Below are 15,722 nucleotides of genomic sequence, written 5' to 3'. Positions count from 1 at the left end.
CCGGGAGATGGGACATGTGCTGTGTGAGGGACCACCAGGAGATGGGACATGTGCTTTGTGAGGGTCCTCCGGGAGATGGGACATGTGCTGTGTGAGAGTCCTCCGGGAGATGGGACATGTGCTGTGTTAGGATCCTCCGGGAGATGGGACATGTGCTTTGTGAGGGTCCTCTGGGAGATGGGACATGTGCTGTGTGAGGGTCATCCGGGAGATGGGACATGTGCTGTGTGAGGGTCCTCCGGGAGATGGGATATGTGCTTTGTGAGGATCCTCTGGGAAATGGGACACATGCTATGTGAGGGTTCTCCGGGAGATGGGATATGTGCTGTGTGAGGGTCCTCCGGGAGATGGGACATGTACTGTGTGAGTGTCCTCCGGGAGAGGGGACATGTTCTGTGTGAGGGTCCTCCGGGAGATGGAACATGTGCTTTGTGAGGGTCCTCCGGGAGATGGGACATGTGCTGTGTGAGAGTCCTCCGGGAGATGGGACATGTGCTGTGTTAGGATCCTCTGGGAGATGGGACATGTGCTTTGTGAGGGTCCACTGGGAGATGGGACATGTGCTGTGTGAGGGTCATCCGGGAGATGGGACATGTGCTGTGTGAGGGTCCTCCGGGAGATGGGATATGTGCTTTGTGAGGGTCCTCTGGGAAATGGGACACATGCTGTGTGAGGGTTCTCCGGGAGATGGGACATGTGCTGTGTGAGGGTCCTCCGGGAGATGGGACATGTGCTGTGTGAGGGTCCTCCGGGAGATGGGACATGTGCTTTGTGACGGTCCTCTAGGAGATGGGACATGTGCTGTGTGAGGGTCCTATGGGAGATGGGACATGTGCTGTGTGAGGGTTCTCCGAGAGATGGGACATGTGCTGTGTGAGGGTCCTCCGGGAGATGGGACATGTGTTTTGTGAGGGACCCCCTGGAGATGGGACATGTGCTTTGTGAGGGTCCTCTGGGAGATGGGACATGTGCTCTGTGAGGGCCCTCAGTGAGATAGGACATGTGCTGTGTGAGGGTCCTCCGGGAGATGGGACATGTGCTTTGTGAGGGTCCTCTGGGAGATGGGACATGTGCTGTGTGAGGGTTCTCCGGGAGATGGGACAGGTGCTGTGTGAGGGTCCTCCGGGAGATGGGACATGTGCTGTGTGAGGGTCCTCCGGGAGATGGAACATGTGCTGTGTGAGGGTCCTCCGGGAGATAGGACATGTGCTGTGTGAGTCACTCCGGGAGCTGGGTCATGTGCTGTGTGAGTGTCCTCCGGGCAATGGAACATGTGCTGTGTGAGCGTCCTCCGGGAGATGGGACATGTGCTGTGATGGCCCCTCCGGGAGATGGGACATGTTCTGTGTGAGGGTCCTCCGGGAGATGGGACACATGCTGTACGAGGGTGCTCCGGGAGATGGGACATGTGCTGTGTGAGGGACCACCTGGAGATGGGACATGTGCTTTGTGAATGTCCTCTGGGAGATGGGACATGTGCTGTGTGAGGGTACTCCTGGAGATAGGACATGTGCTGTGCGAGCCACTCCGGGAGAGGGGACATGTGCAGTTTGAGGGTACTCCGGGAGATGGGACATGTGCTGTGTGAGGGACCACCGGGAGATGGGACATGTGCTTTGTGAGGATCCTCCGGGAGATGGAACATGTGCTGTGTGACAGTCCTCCGGGAGATGGCACATGTGCTGTGTTAGGATCCTCCGGGAGATGGGACAAGTGCTTTGTGAGAGTCCTCTGGGAGATGGGACATATGCTGTGTGAGGGTCCACCGGGAGATGGGACATGTGCTTTGTGAGGGTCCTCCGGGAGATGGGACATGTGCTGTGTGAGGGTCCTCCGGGAGATGGGACATGTGCTGTGTGAGGGTCATCCGGGAGATGGGACATGTGCTTTGCGAAGATCCTCTGGGAGATGGGATATGTGCAGTGTGAGGGTCCTCTGGGAGATGGGACATGTGCTGTTTGAGGGTCCTCCGGGAGATGGGATATGTGCTGTGTGAGGGTCCTCCGGCAGATAGGACATGTGCTGTGTGATGTGCTGTGTGAGTGTCCTCCGGGCAATGGGATATGTGCTATGTGATGGTCCTCCGGGAGATGGGACATGTGCTTTGCGAGCCCCTCCTGGAGATGAGACATGTGCTGTGTGAGGGACCACCGGGAGATGGGAAATGTGCATTGTGAGTGTCCTCCGGGAGATGGGACATGTGCTTTGCGAGCCCCTCCGGGAGATGGGACTTGTGCTGTGTGAGGGTCCTCCGGGAGAGGGGACATGTTCTGTGTGAGGGTCCTCCGGGAGATGGGACATGTGTTGTGTGAGGATTCTCCGGGAGATGGGACATGTGCTGTGTGAGGATCCTCCAGGAGATGGGACATGTGCTTTGTGAGGGTCCTCTGGGAGATGGGACATGTGCTGTGTGAGGGTCCTCCGGTAAATAGGACATGTGCTGTGTGAGGATCCTCCGGCAGATGGGATATGTGCTGTGTAAGTGTCCTACGGGAGAGGGGACATGTGCTGTGTGAGCGTCCTCTGGGAGATGGGACATGTGCTGTGTGAGGGTACTCCGGGAGATGGGACATGTGCTGTGTGAGGGACCACCAGGAGATGGGACATGTGCTTTGTGAGGGTCCTCCGGGAGATGGGACATGTGCTGTGTGAGAGTCCTCCGGGAGATGGGACATGTGCTGTGTTAGGATCCTCCGGGAGATGGGACATGTGCTTTGTGAGGGTCCTCTGGGAGATGAGACATGTGCTGTGTGAGGGTCATCCGGGAGATGGGACATGTGCTGTGTGAGGGTCCTCCGGAAGATGGGATATGTGCTTTGTGAGGGTCCTCTGGGAAATGGGACACATGCTGTGTGAGGGTTCTCCGGGAGATGGGATATGTGCTGTGTGAGGGTCCTCCGGGAGATGGGACATGTGCTGTGTGAGGGTCCTCCGGGAGATGGCACATGTGCTTTGTGAGGGTCCTCTGGGAGATGGAACATATGTTTTGTGAGGGTCCACCGGGAGATGGGACATGTGCTTTGTGAGGGTCCTCCGGGAGATGGGACATGTGCTGTGTGATCCCCTCCGGGAGATGGGACATGTGCTGTGTGAGCGTCCTCCGGGAAATGGGACACGTGCTGTGTGAGGGTCCTCTGGGAGATGGGATATGTGCTGTGTAAGGGTCCTCCGGGAGATGGGACATGTGCTGTGTGAGAGTCCTTCCGGGAGAGGGGACATGTTCTGTGTGAGGGTCCTCCGGGAGATGGGACATGTGTTGTGTGAGGGTCCTCCGGGAGATGGGACATGTGCTGTGTGAGGGTCCTCCAGGAGATGGGACATGTGCCATGTGAGGGTCCTCCGGGAGATCGGACATGTGCTGTGTGAGGGCCCTGAGGGAGATGGGTCATATGCTGTGTGAGGGTCCTCCGGGAGAGGGAACATGTGCTGTGTGAGGGGTCTCCGGAAGTTGGGACATGTTTGTGTGAGCCTCTCCAGGAGATGGGACATGTGCTGTGTGAGCCCCTCCGGGAGATGGGACATGTGCTGTTTGAGGATCCTCCGGGAGATGGGACATGTGCTGTGCGAGCCCCTCAGGGAGATGGGACATGTGCTGTGTGAGGGACCACCGGGAGATGGGACATGTGCTTTGTGAGGGTCCTCCAGGAGATGGGACATGTGCTGTGTGAGCGTCCTCCGGGAGATGGGACATGTGCTTTGTGAGGGACCTCTGGGAGATGGGACATGTGCTGTTTGAGGGTCCTCCGGGAGATGGGACATGTGCTGTGTGAGGGTCCTGCGGCAGATAGGACATGTGCTGTGTGATGTGCTGTGTGAGTGTCCTCCGGGCAATGGGATATGTGCTGTGTGATGGTCCTCCGGGAGATGGGACATGTGCTTTGCGAGCCCCTCCTGGAGATGGGACATGTGCTGTGTGAGGGACCACCGGGAGATGGGAAATGTGCATTGTGAGTGTCCTCCGGGAGATGGGACATGTGCTGTGAGAGGGTCCTCCGGGAGATGGGTCATGTTCTGTGTGAGGGTCCTCCTGGAGATGGGACATGTGCTGTGTGAGGGTCCTCCGGGAGATGGGTCATGTACTGTGTGAGTGTCCTCCGGGAGATGGGACTTGTGCTGTGTGAGGGTCCTCCGGGAGAGGGGACATGTGCTGTGTGAGGGACCACCAGGATATGGGACATGTGGTTTGTGAGGGTCCTCCGGGAGATGGGACATGTGCTATGTGAGAGTCCTCCGGGAGATGGGACATGTGCTGTGTTAGGATCCTCCGGGAGATGGGACATGTGCTTTGTGAGGGTCCTCTGGGAGATGGGACATGTGCTGTGTGAGGGTCATCTGGGAGATGGGACATGTGCTGTGTGAGGGTCCTCCGGGAGATGGGATATGTGCTTTGTGAGGGTCGTCTGGGAAATGGGACACATGCTGTGTGAGGGTTCTCCGGGAGATGGGATATGTGCTGTGTGAGGTTCCTCCGGGAGATGGGACATGTGCTGTGTGAGGGTCCTCCGGGAGATGGGACATGTGCTGTGTATGAGTCCTCCGGGAGATGGGACATGTGCTGTGTTAGGATCCTCCGGGAGATGGGACATGTGCTTTGTGAGGGTCCTCTGGGAGATGGGACATGTGCTGTGTGAGGGTCATCCGGGAGATGGGACATGTGCTGTGTGAGGGTCCTCCGGGCATGGGATATGTGCTTTTTGAGGGTCCTCTGGAAAATGGGACACATGCTGTGTGAGGGTCCTCCGGGAGATGGGACATGTGCTGTGTGAGGGTCCTCCGGGAGATGGGACATGTGCTTTGTGACGGTCCTCTTGGAGATGGGACATGTGCTGTGTGAGGGTCCTACGGGAGATGGGACATGTGCTGTGTGAGAGTTCTCCGGGAGATGGGACATATGCTGTGTGAGGGTCTTCCGGGAGATGGGACATGTGCTTTGTGAGGGACCCCCTGGAGATGGGACATGTGCTTTGTGAGGGTCCTCTGGGAGATGGGACATGTGCTCTGTGAGGGCCCTCCGTGAGATAGGACATGTGCTGTGTGAGGGTCCTCCGGGAGATGGGACATGTGCTTTGTGAGGGTCCTCTGGGAGATGGGACATGTGCTGTGTGAGGGCTCTCCGGGAGATGGGACAGGTGCTGTGTGAGGGTCCTCCGGGAGATGGGACATGTGCTGTGTGAGGGTCCTCCGGGAGATGGAACATGTGCTGTGTGAGGGTCCTCCGCGAGATAGGACATGTGCTGTGTGAGCCACTCCGGGAGCTGGGTCATGTGCTGTGTGAGTGTCCTCCGGGCAATGGGACATGTGCTGTGTGAGCGTCCTCCGGGAGATGGGACATGTGCTGTGATGGCCGCTCCGGGAGATGGGACATGTGCTGTGTGAGGGTCCTCCAGGAGATGGGACATGTGCTGTGTAATCCCCTCCGGGAGATGGGACATGTGCTGTGTGAGGGTCCTCTGGGTAATGGGACACGTGCTGTGTGAGGGTCCTCTGGGAGATGGGATATGTGCTGTGTGAGGGTCCTCCGGGAGATGGGACATGTGCTGTGTGAATGTCCTCCGGGAGAGGGGACATGTTCTGTGTGAGGGTCCTCCGGGAGATGGGACATGCGCTGTGTGAGTGTGCTCCGGGAGAGGGGACATGTTCTGTGAGAGGTTTATCCGGGAGAGGGAACATGTGCTGTGTGAGAGTCCTCCGGAAGTTGGGACATGCTTGTGTGAGCCCCACCGGGAGATGGGACATGTGCTGTGTGAGCCCCTCCGGGAGATGGGACATGTGCTGTGTGAGGGTCCTCCGGGAGATGGGACATGGGCTTTGTGAGGGTCCTCCGGGAGATGGGACATGTGTTGTGTGAGGGTCCTCCGGGAGATGGGACATGTGCTGTGTGAGGGTCCTCCTGGAGATGGGACATGTGCCATGTGAGGGTCCTCCGGGAGATCGGACATGTGCTGTGTGAGGGTCCTGAGGGAGATGGGACATATGCTGTGTGAGGGTCCTCCGGGAGAGGGAACATGTGCTGTGTGAGGGTCCTCCGGAAGTTGGGACATGTTTGTGTGAGCCCCTCCGGGAGATGGGACATGTGCTGAGTGAGCCCCTCCGGGAGATGGGACATGTGCTGTGTGAGGGTCCTCCGGGAGATGGGACATGTGCTGTGTGAGTGTCCTCCGGGAGAGGGGACATGTTCTGTGTGAGGGTCCTCCGGGAGATGGGACATGCGCTGTGTGAGTGTGCTCCGGGAGAGGGGACATGTTCTGTGAGAGGTTTATCCGGGAGAGGGAACATGTGCTGCGTGAGAGTCCTCCGGAAGTTGGGACATGCTTGTGTGAGCCCCACCGGGAGATGGGACATGTGCTGTGTGAGCCCCTCCGGGAGATGGGACATGTGCTGTGTGAGGGTCCTCCGGGAGATGGGACATGGGCTTTGTGAGGGTCCTCCGGGAGATGGGACATGTGCTGTGTGAGGGACCACCGGGAGATGGGACATGTGCTTTGTGAGGATCCTCCGGGAGATGGAACATGTGCTGTGTGAGGGTCCTCCGGGAGATGGCACATGTGCTGTGTTAGGATCCTCCGGGAGATGGGACATGTGCTTTGTGAGGGTCCTCTGGGAGATGGGACATATGCTGTGTGAGGGTCCACCGGGAGATGGGACATGTGCTTTGTGAGGGTCCTCCGGGAGATGGGACATGTGCTGTGTTAGGGTCCTCCGGGAGATGGGACATGTGCTGTGTGAGGGTCATCCGGGAGATGGGACATGTGCTTTGTGAGGGTCCTCTGGGAGATGGGATATGTGCAGTGTGAGGGTCCTCTGGGAGATGGGACATGTGCTGTTTGAGGGTCCTCCGGGAGATGGGACATGTGCTGTGTGAGGGTCCTCCAGCAGATAGGACATGTGCTGTGTGATGTTCTGTGTGAGTGTCCTCCGGGCAATGGGATATGTGCTGTTTGAGGGTCCTCCGGGAGAGGGAACATGTGCTGTGTGAGGGTCCTCCGGAAGTTGGGACATGTGTTGTGTGAGCCCCTCCGGGAGATGGGACATGTGCTGGTCAGGGTCCTCCGGGAGATGAGACATGTGCTGTGTGATCCCCTCCAGGAGATGGGACATGTGCTGTGTGAGGGTCCTCTGGGAAATGGGACACGTGCTGTGTGAGGGTCCTCTGGGAGATGGGATATGTGCTGTGTGAGGGTCCTCCGGGAGATAGGACATGTGCTGTGTGAGTGTCCTCCCGAAGAGGGGACATGTTCTGTGTGAGGGTCCTCCGGGAGATGGGACATGTGTTGTGTGAGGGTCCTCCGGGAGATGGGACATGTGCTGTGTGAGGGTCCTCCTGGAGATGGGACATGTGCCATGTGAGGGTCCTCCGGGAGATCGGACATGTGCTGTGTGAGGGTCCTGAGGGAGATGGGACATATGCTGTGTGAGGGTCCTCCGGGAGAGGGAACATGTGCTGTGTGAGGGTCCTCCGGAAGTTGGGACATGTTTGTGTGAGCCCCTCCGGGAGATGGGACATGTGCTGAGTGAGCCCCTCCGGGAGATGGGACATGTGCTGTGTGAGGGTCCTCCGGGAGATGGGACATGTGCTGTGCGATCCCCTCAGGGAGATGCGACATGTGCTGTGTGAGGGACCACCGGGAGATGGGACATGTGCTTTGTGAGGGTCCTCCGGGAGATGGGACATGTGCTGTGTGAGGGTCCTCCGGGAGATGGGACATGTGCTGTGTGATGGTCCTCTGGGAGATGGGACATGTGCTGTGTGAGGGTCCTCCGGGAGATGGGACATGTGCTGTGCGAGCCCCTCCGGGAGATGGGACATGTACTGTGTGAGGGTCCTTCGGGAGATGGCACATGTGCTGTGTGAGGATCGTCCGGAAGATGGAACATGTGCATTGTGAGGGTCCTCCGGGAGATGTGACATGTGCTTTGTGATGGTCCTCTGGGAGATGGGACATGTGCTGTGTGAGGGTCCTCCGGGAGATGGGACATGTGCTTTGTGAGGGTCCTCTGGGAGATGGGACATGTGCTGTGTGAGGGTCCTCCGGAAGCTAGGACATGTGCTGTGTGAGGGTCCTCTTGGAGATGAGACATGTGCTGTGTGAGCCACTCCGGGAGATGGGTCATGTGTTGTGTGATGTGCTGTGTGAGTGTCCTCCGGGCAATGGGACATGTGCTGTGTGAGGGTCCTCCAGGAGATGGGTCATGTGCTGTGTGAGGGTCCTCCGGGAAGTGGGACATATGCTGTGTGAGGGTCCTCCGGGAGATGGGACATGTGCTGTGTGAGCCCCTCCGGGAGATGGGACATGTGCTGTGTGATGGTCCTCTGGGAGATGGGACATGTGCTGTGTGAGGGACCACCGGGAGATGGGACATGTGCTTTGTGAGGGTCCTCCAGGAGATGGGACATGTGCTGTGTGAGCGTCCTCCGGGAGATGGGACATGTGCTTTGTGAGGGACCTCTGGGAGATGGGACATGTGCTGTTTGAGGGTCCTCCGGGAGATGGGACATGTGCTGTGTGAGGGTCCTGCGGCAGATAGGACATGTGCTGTGTGATGTGCTGTGTGAGTGTCCTCCGGGCAATGGGATATGTGCTGTGTGATGGTCCTCCGGGAGATGGGACATGTGCTTTGCGAGCCCCTCCTGGAGATGGGACATGTGCTGTGTGAGGGACCACCGGGAGATGGGAAATGTGCATTGTGAGTGTCCTCCGGGAGATGGGACATGTGCTGTGAGAGGGTCCTCCGGGAGATGGGTCATGTTCTGTGTGAGGGTCCTCCTGGAGATGGGACATGTGCTGTGTGAGGGTCCTCCGGGAGATGGGTCATGTACTGTGTGAGTGTCCTCCGGGAGATGGGACTTGTGCTGTGTGAGGGTCCTCCGGGAGAGGGGACATGTGCTGTGTGAGGGACCACCAGGATATGGGACATGTGGTTTGTGAGGGTCCTCCGGGAGATGGGACATGTGCTATGTGTGTGTCCTCCGGGAGATGGGACATGTGCTGTGTTAGGATCCTCCGGGAGATGGGACATGTGCTTTGTGAGGGTCCTCTGGGAGATGGGACATGTGCTGTGTGAGGGTCATCTGGGAGATGGGACATGTGCTGTGTGAGGGTCCTCCGGGAGATGGGATATGTGCTTTGTGAGGGTCGTCTGGGAAATGGGACACATGCTGTGTGAGGGTTCTCCGGGAGATGGGATATGTGCTGTGTGAGGGTCCTCCGGGAGATGGGACATGTGCTGTGTGAGGGTCCTCCGGGAGATGGGACATGTGCTGTGTATGAGTCCTCCGGGAGATGGGACATGTGCTGTGTGAGGGTCCTCCGGGCATGGGATATGTGCTTTTTGAGGGTCCTCTGGAAAATGGGACACATGCTGTGTGAGGGTCCTCCGGGAGATGGGACATGTGCTTTGTGACGGTCCTCTTGGAGATGGGACATGTGCTGTGTGAGGGTCCTACGGGAGATGGGACATGTGCTGTGTGAGAGTTCTCCGGGAGATGGGACATATGCTGTGTGAGGGTCTTCCGGGAGATGGGACATGTGCTTTGTGAGGGACCCCCTGGAGATGGGACATGTGCTTTGTGAGGGTCCTCTGGGAGATGGGACATGTGCTCTGTGAGGGCCCTCCGTGAGATAGGACATGTGCTGTGTGAGGGTCCTCCGGGAGATGGGACATGTGCTTTGTGAGGGTCCTCTGGGAGATGGGACATGTGCTGTGTGAGGGTTCTCCGGGAGATGGGACAGGTGCTGTGTGAGGGTCCTCCGGGAGATGGGACATGTGCTGTGTGAGGGTCCTCCGGGAGATGGAACATGTGCTGTGTGAGGGTCCTCCGCGAGATAGGACATGTGCTGTGTGAGCCACTCCGGGAGCTGGGTCATGTGCTGTGTGAGTGTCCTCCGGGCAATGGGACATGTGCTGTGTGAGCGTCCTCCGGGAGATGGGACATGTGCTGTGATGGCCCCTCCGGGAGATGGGACATGTGCTGTGTGAGGGTCCTCCAGGAGATGGGACATGTGCTGTGTAATCCCCTCCGGGAGATGGGACATGTGCTGTGTGAGGGTCCTCTGGGTAATGGGACACGTGCTGTGTGAGGGTCCTCTGGGAGATGGGATATGTGCTGTGTGAGGGTCCTCCGGGAGATGGGACATGTGCTGTGTGAATGTCCTCCGGGAGAGGGGACATGTTCTGTGTGAGGGTCCTCCGGGAGATGGGACATGCGCTGTGTGAGTGTGCTCCGGGAGAGGGGACATGTTCTGTGAGAGGTTTATCCGGGAGAGGGAACATGTGCTGTGTGAGAGTCCTCCGGAAGTTGGGACATGCTTGTGTGAGCCCCACCGGGAGATGGGACATGTGCTGTGTGAGCCCCTCCGGGAGATGGGACATGTGCTGTGTGAGGGTCCTCCGGGAGATGGGACATGGGCTTTGTGAGGGTCCTCCGGGAGATGGGACATGTGTTGTGTGAGGGTCCTCCGGGAGATGGGACATGTGCTGTGTGAGGGTCCTCCTGGAGATGGGACATGTGCCATGTGAGGGTCCTCCGGGAGATCGGACATGTGCTGTGTGAGGGTCCTGAGGGAGATGGGACATATGCTGTGTGAGGGTCCTCCGGGAGAGGGAACATGTGCTGTGTGAGGGTCCTCCGGAAGTTGGGACATGTTTGTGTGAGCCCCTCCGGGAGATGGGACATGTGCTGAGTGAGCCCCTCCGGGAGATGGGACATGTGCTGTGTGAGGGTCCTCCGGGAGATGGGACATGTGCTGTGTGAGTGTCCTCCGGGAGAGGGGACATGTTCTGTGTGAGGGTCCTCCGGGAGATGGGACATGCGCTGTGTGAGTGTGCTCCGGGAGAGGGGACATGTTCTGTGAGAGGTTTATCCGGGAGAGGGAACATGTGCTGCGTGAGAGTCCTCCGGAAGTTGGGACATGCTTGTGTGAGCCCCACCGGGAGATGGGACATGTGCTGTGTGAGCCCCTCCGGGAGATGGGACATGTGCTGTGTGAGGGTCCTCCGGGAGATGGGACATGGGCTTTGTGAGGGTCCTCCGGGAGATGGGACATGTGCTGTGTGAGGGACCACCGGGAGATGGGACATGTGCTTTGTGAGGATCCTCCGGGAGATGGAACATGTGCTGTGTGAGGGTCCTCCGGGAGATGGCACATGTGCTGTGTTAGGATCCTCCGGGAGATGGGACATGTGCTTTGTGAGGGTCCTCTGGGAGATGGGACATATGCTGTGTGAGGGTCCACCGGGAGATGGGACATGTGCTTTGTGAGGGTCCTCCGGGAGATGGGACATGTGCTGTGTTAGGGTCCTCCGGGAGATGGGACATGTGCTGTGTGAGGGTCATCCGGGAGATGGGACATGTGCTTTGTGAGGGTCCTCTGGGAGATGGGATATGTGCAGTGTGAGGGTCCTCTGGGAGATGGGACATGTGCTGTTTGAGGGTCCTCCGGGAGATGGGACATGTGCTGTGTGAGGGTCCTCCAGCAGATAGGACATGTGCTGTGTGATGTTCTGTGTGAGTGTCCTCCGGGCAATGGGATATGTGCTGTTTGAGGGTCCTCCGGGAGAGGGAACATGTGCTGTGTGAGGGTCCTCCGGAAGTTGGGACATGTGTTGTGTGAGCCCCTCCGGGAGATGGGACATGTGCTGGTCAGGGTCCTCCGGGAGATGAGACATGTGCTGTGTGATCCCCTCCAGGAGATGGGACATGTGCTGTGTGAGGGTCCTCTGGGAAATGGGACACGTGCTGTGTGAGGGTCCTCTGGGAGATGGGATATGTGCTGTGTGAGGGTCCTCCGGGAGATAGGACATGTGCTGTGTGAGTGTCCTCCCGAAGAGGGGACATGTTCTGTGTGAGGGTCCTCCGGGAGATGGGACATGTGTTGTGTGAGGGTCCTCCGGGAGATGGGACATGTGCTGTGTGAGGGTCCTCCTGGAGATGGGACATGTGCCATGTGAGGGTCCTCCGGGAGATCGGACATGTGCTGTGTGAGGGTCCTGAGGGAGATGGGACATATGCTGTGTGAGGGACCACCGGGAGATGGGACATGTGCTTTGTGAGGGTCCTCCGGGAGATGGGACATGTGCTGTGTGAGGGTCCTCCGGGAGATGGGACATGTGCTGTGTGATGGTCCTCTGGGAGATGGGACATGTGCTGTGTGAGGGTCCTCCGGGAGATGGGACATGTGCTGTGCGAGCCCCTCCGGGAGATGGGACATGTACTGTGTGAGGGTCCTTCGGGAGATGGCACATGTGCTGTGTGAGGATCGTCCGGGAGATGGAACATGTGCATTGTGAGGGTCCTCCGGGAGATGTGACATGTGCTTTGTGATGGTCCTCTGGGAGATGGGACATGTGCTGTGTGAGGGTCCTCCGGGAGATGGGACATGTGCTTTGTGAGGGTCCTCTGGGAGATGGGACATGTGCTGTGTGAGGGTCCTCCGGGAGCTAGGACATGTGCTGTGTGAGGGTCCTCTTGGAGATGAGACATGTGCTGTGTGAGCCACTCCGGGAGATGGGTCATGTGTTGTGTGATGTGCTGTGTGAGTGTCCTCCGGGCAATGGGACATGTGCTGTGTGAGGGTCCTCCAGGAGATGGGTCATGTGCTGTGTGAGGGTCCTCCGGGAAGTGGGACATATGCTGTGTGAGGTTCCTCCGGGAGATGGGACATGTGCTGTGTGAGCCCCTCCGGGAGATGGGACATGTGCTGTGTGAGGGTCATCCGGGAGATGGGACATGTGCGGTGTGAGCGTCCACTGGGAAATGGGACACGTGCTGTGTAAGGGTTCTCTGGGAGATGGGACATGTGTTGTGTGATGATCCTCCGGCAGATGGGATATGTGCTGTGTGAGTGTCCTCTGGGAGAGTGGACATGTGCTGTGTGAGGGTCCTCCGGGAGATGGGACATGTGCTATGTGAGGGTCCTCCGGGAGGTGGGACATGTGCTGTGTGAGGGTCCTCCGTGAGATATGATATGTGCTGTGTGAGTGTCCTCCGGGAGAGGGGACATGTGATGTGTGAGGGTCCTCCTGGAGAGGGGACATGTGCTGTGTGAGGGTCCTCCGGCAGTTGGGACGTGTGCTTTGTGAGGGTCCTCCGGGAGATGGGACATGTGCTGTGCGAGCCCCTGGCCTTTATGTTTAATAGCTCACTCTGAAATAGTTCCTGCGGATTGGAAGATGGCTGATGAAGTCCCCATTTTAATGAAAAGGTGACAAGGCAGACCCGGGTGACGAGAGGCCCATCGGTTTAACATCAGTAATAGATAAGATACTTGAAGTACAGGGAATGCAATCTATGAATACTTGGATAGGGAGGGACATGTTCGGGACAACACAATCCATAATAAAGACTTCATGTCTCAACTCTAATTGTATTTTTTGAAGTTACGAAGTTGGTGGATAAGGGAAGCCCAGTAGACATTGACTACTTAGATTTCCAAAAAACCTTTTGACAGGGTAACACACAAGAGGCTTCTCTGTAAGATCAGAGCCTCTGTTATTAGTGCTAATATATTGAACTGGATACAGAACTGGCTGGCAGGATGTAGGTAAAGAGCAGTTATAGATGGATTTGGATCTGTTTGGAGACCAGTCACCAGTGGTGTCACGCAGGGATCAGTGTTGGGATCATTACTTTTTATTATTTTTATTAATGATCTGCATTGTGGGGGTTGGGGCACAATTTGCAAATTATTCCAAAATCTGTGCGAACGCTCGAGCTGTAGAGAGGCTTGTCTGATTCAGGCAGATCTTAAAGTGTTGGGAGACTGGACTCATGACTGGAAAATGATGTATAACTTAGATAAGTTCAGTGTTATGCATGTGGGTGGGCAAATGCTCAACATTCATATACCCTCCAGGGAAAGGCATTAAAGACGGTGGAGATAGAGATTTAGGCATTCCAGTGAATACATCCTTAAAGGTACACGAGAAATGTTGTGCAGCGACAGCCAGAGCCAATAGGGTGTTGGGGAGTATCCATAGGACAATTGAGTATCAGACGAGGCGTACTGTTTTGTTCTTATACAAGACCTTAGTCAGGCTGCACTTGGAATACTGTGTCCAGTTTTGGTCTCCTCACATGGTGGGTGATATTGAGGTTCTGGAAAGGGCCACTAGACTAATTCCAAGTCTAAAGCATCTTAGTTACCAAGATAGGTTAAAAGAGTTGGGATTCTTTACCTTAGAGCAGCGTAGACTTAGGGCCATATGATTGCGGTTTATAAGATAATGAAGGTGAAAGAGTGTTCCAGCTGACCGTTTATTTCAATGAAGTAGGTTAGGCAGGACCAGGGACACAAATTTCAGTTGTACAAGGCTAGATCTAGGTTAGACATCAGGAGGTGGTTCTTTTCCCAGAGAACAGTCGACCTCTGGAAAAAGCTGCCCTCTCATGTGGTGGATGCAGACTCACTGAATTCCTTCAAGTAAAAGCTGGATTTGTTTCTGGCTGCGGTAGAGATTAACACTTACAGAAGGTAGGTACTGCAGGGAGTTTCATGGCCAGAATGATCTCCTGGACTAGTTTTCATCACTTGGACGGGTCGGAGAGGAATTTCCCAGATTTTAGTTTCCCAAATTGGTCTATTTTTTTTTTTAAATCTGTATTTTTGCCTCTCCCAGGAGATCACATGGATTCGGGTGGAGTGGAGTGTATACGTTGAGATATATCGCAATTGTGTGGGAAAGGCTTGATGGATCAGATGGTTTTTACCTGTCCGTCATTTTTCTTATGTATTAAAACGCTTCCTCTGCACTGTCCCATCAAACACTACCAGAGCAGGTACAGCACTGATTAGATTCAGAGTAAGGCTCCCTCTACACTGTCTCATCAAACAATCCCAGGCCAGGTACAGCACACGGCTTAGATACAGAATAAATCTCAGGCCCCGAATTAGAGCCCACAGGCCCCGTGGTGACAGGCGTGAGTGAGCTGGGTCACAGGCCGCCATCTTGCATAGGGCGGGATCAGGGTGCATGCACGGCCATCTTGGTTCAGGAACCGAGAGTGGGCGGGGCTTCATAATCTGTGTTCCCAACTGGGTCCCAGTGCCCGGGAGATGGAACATCCTGGGCAACACACTTTTCATCATCTTAGAATCAGAGACTGGTTGCAAGATGGAAGGAGGCCATTTGGCCCGTCGAGCCCATGCCGGCTATTTGCAAGAGCTTCTGCTAATCACACTCTATCTACTCTGTCCAGACCCCTCATGATTTTGAGCACCTCTGTCAAATCTCCTCTCAATCTTCTCTGTTCTGTGAACAACCCCAACTTCTCCAGACTATCCACGTAACTTAAGTCCCTCATCCCTGGAATCATTCTCCTCAATCTTTTCTGCACACTTTCAAAAGGCCTTCATATACTTACTAAAATGTGATAGCCAGAATTGCTCCAGCTCAGTCAACAAGCTCCTCGCTGGAGTGGAACTAAACTACAGAACCGGTGGGATTCTGTTCAACCTTCGTCGTCTCCAGGCCAGGTCCAAGACCACCCCAACCTCTGTCATTGAGCTACCATACACGGACAATACCTGCGTCTGCGCACATACAGTGGCTGAACTCCAAGTCATAATCGACATATGAAAGCATGGGCCTTACACTAAACATCCGTAAGTCAAAGGTCTTCCAACAGCCTGTCCTCGCCGCACAGCACTCCCCCTCCACCCACCCCTTCCCTCAACGACTATCTGTCCCACCTGTGACAGGGACTGTGGCTTCGTATTGGACTG

The sequence above is a fragment of the Pristiophorus japonicus genome, chromosome 9, assembly GCF_044704955.1.
Source record: "Pristiophorus japonicus isolate sPriJap1 chromosome 9, sPriJap1.hap1, whole genome shotgun sequence".
NCBI classification, from domain to species: Eukaryota; Metazoa; Chordata; class Chondrichthyes; family Pristiophoridae; genus Pristiophorus; species Pristiophorus japonicus.
Note: the sequence above shows the minus strand (reverse complement) of the source record.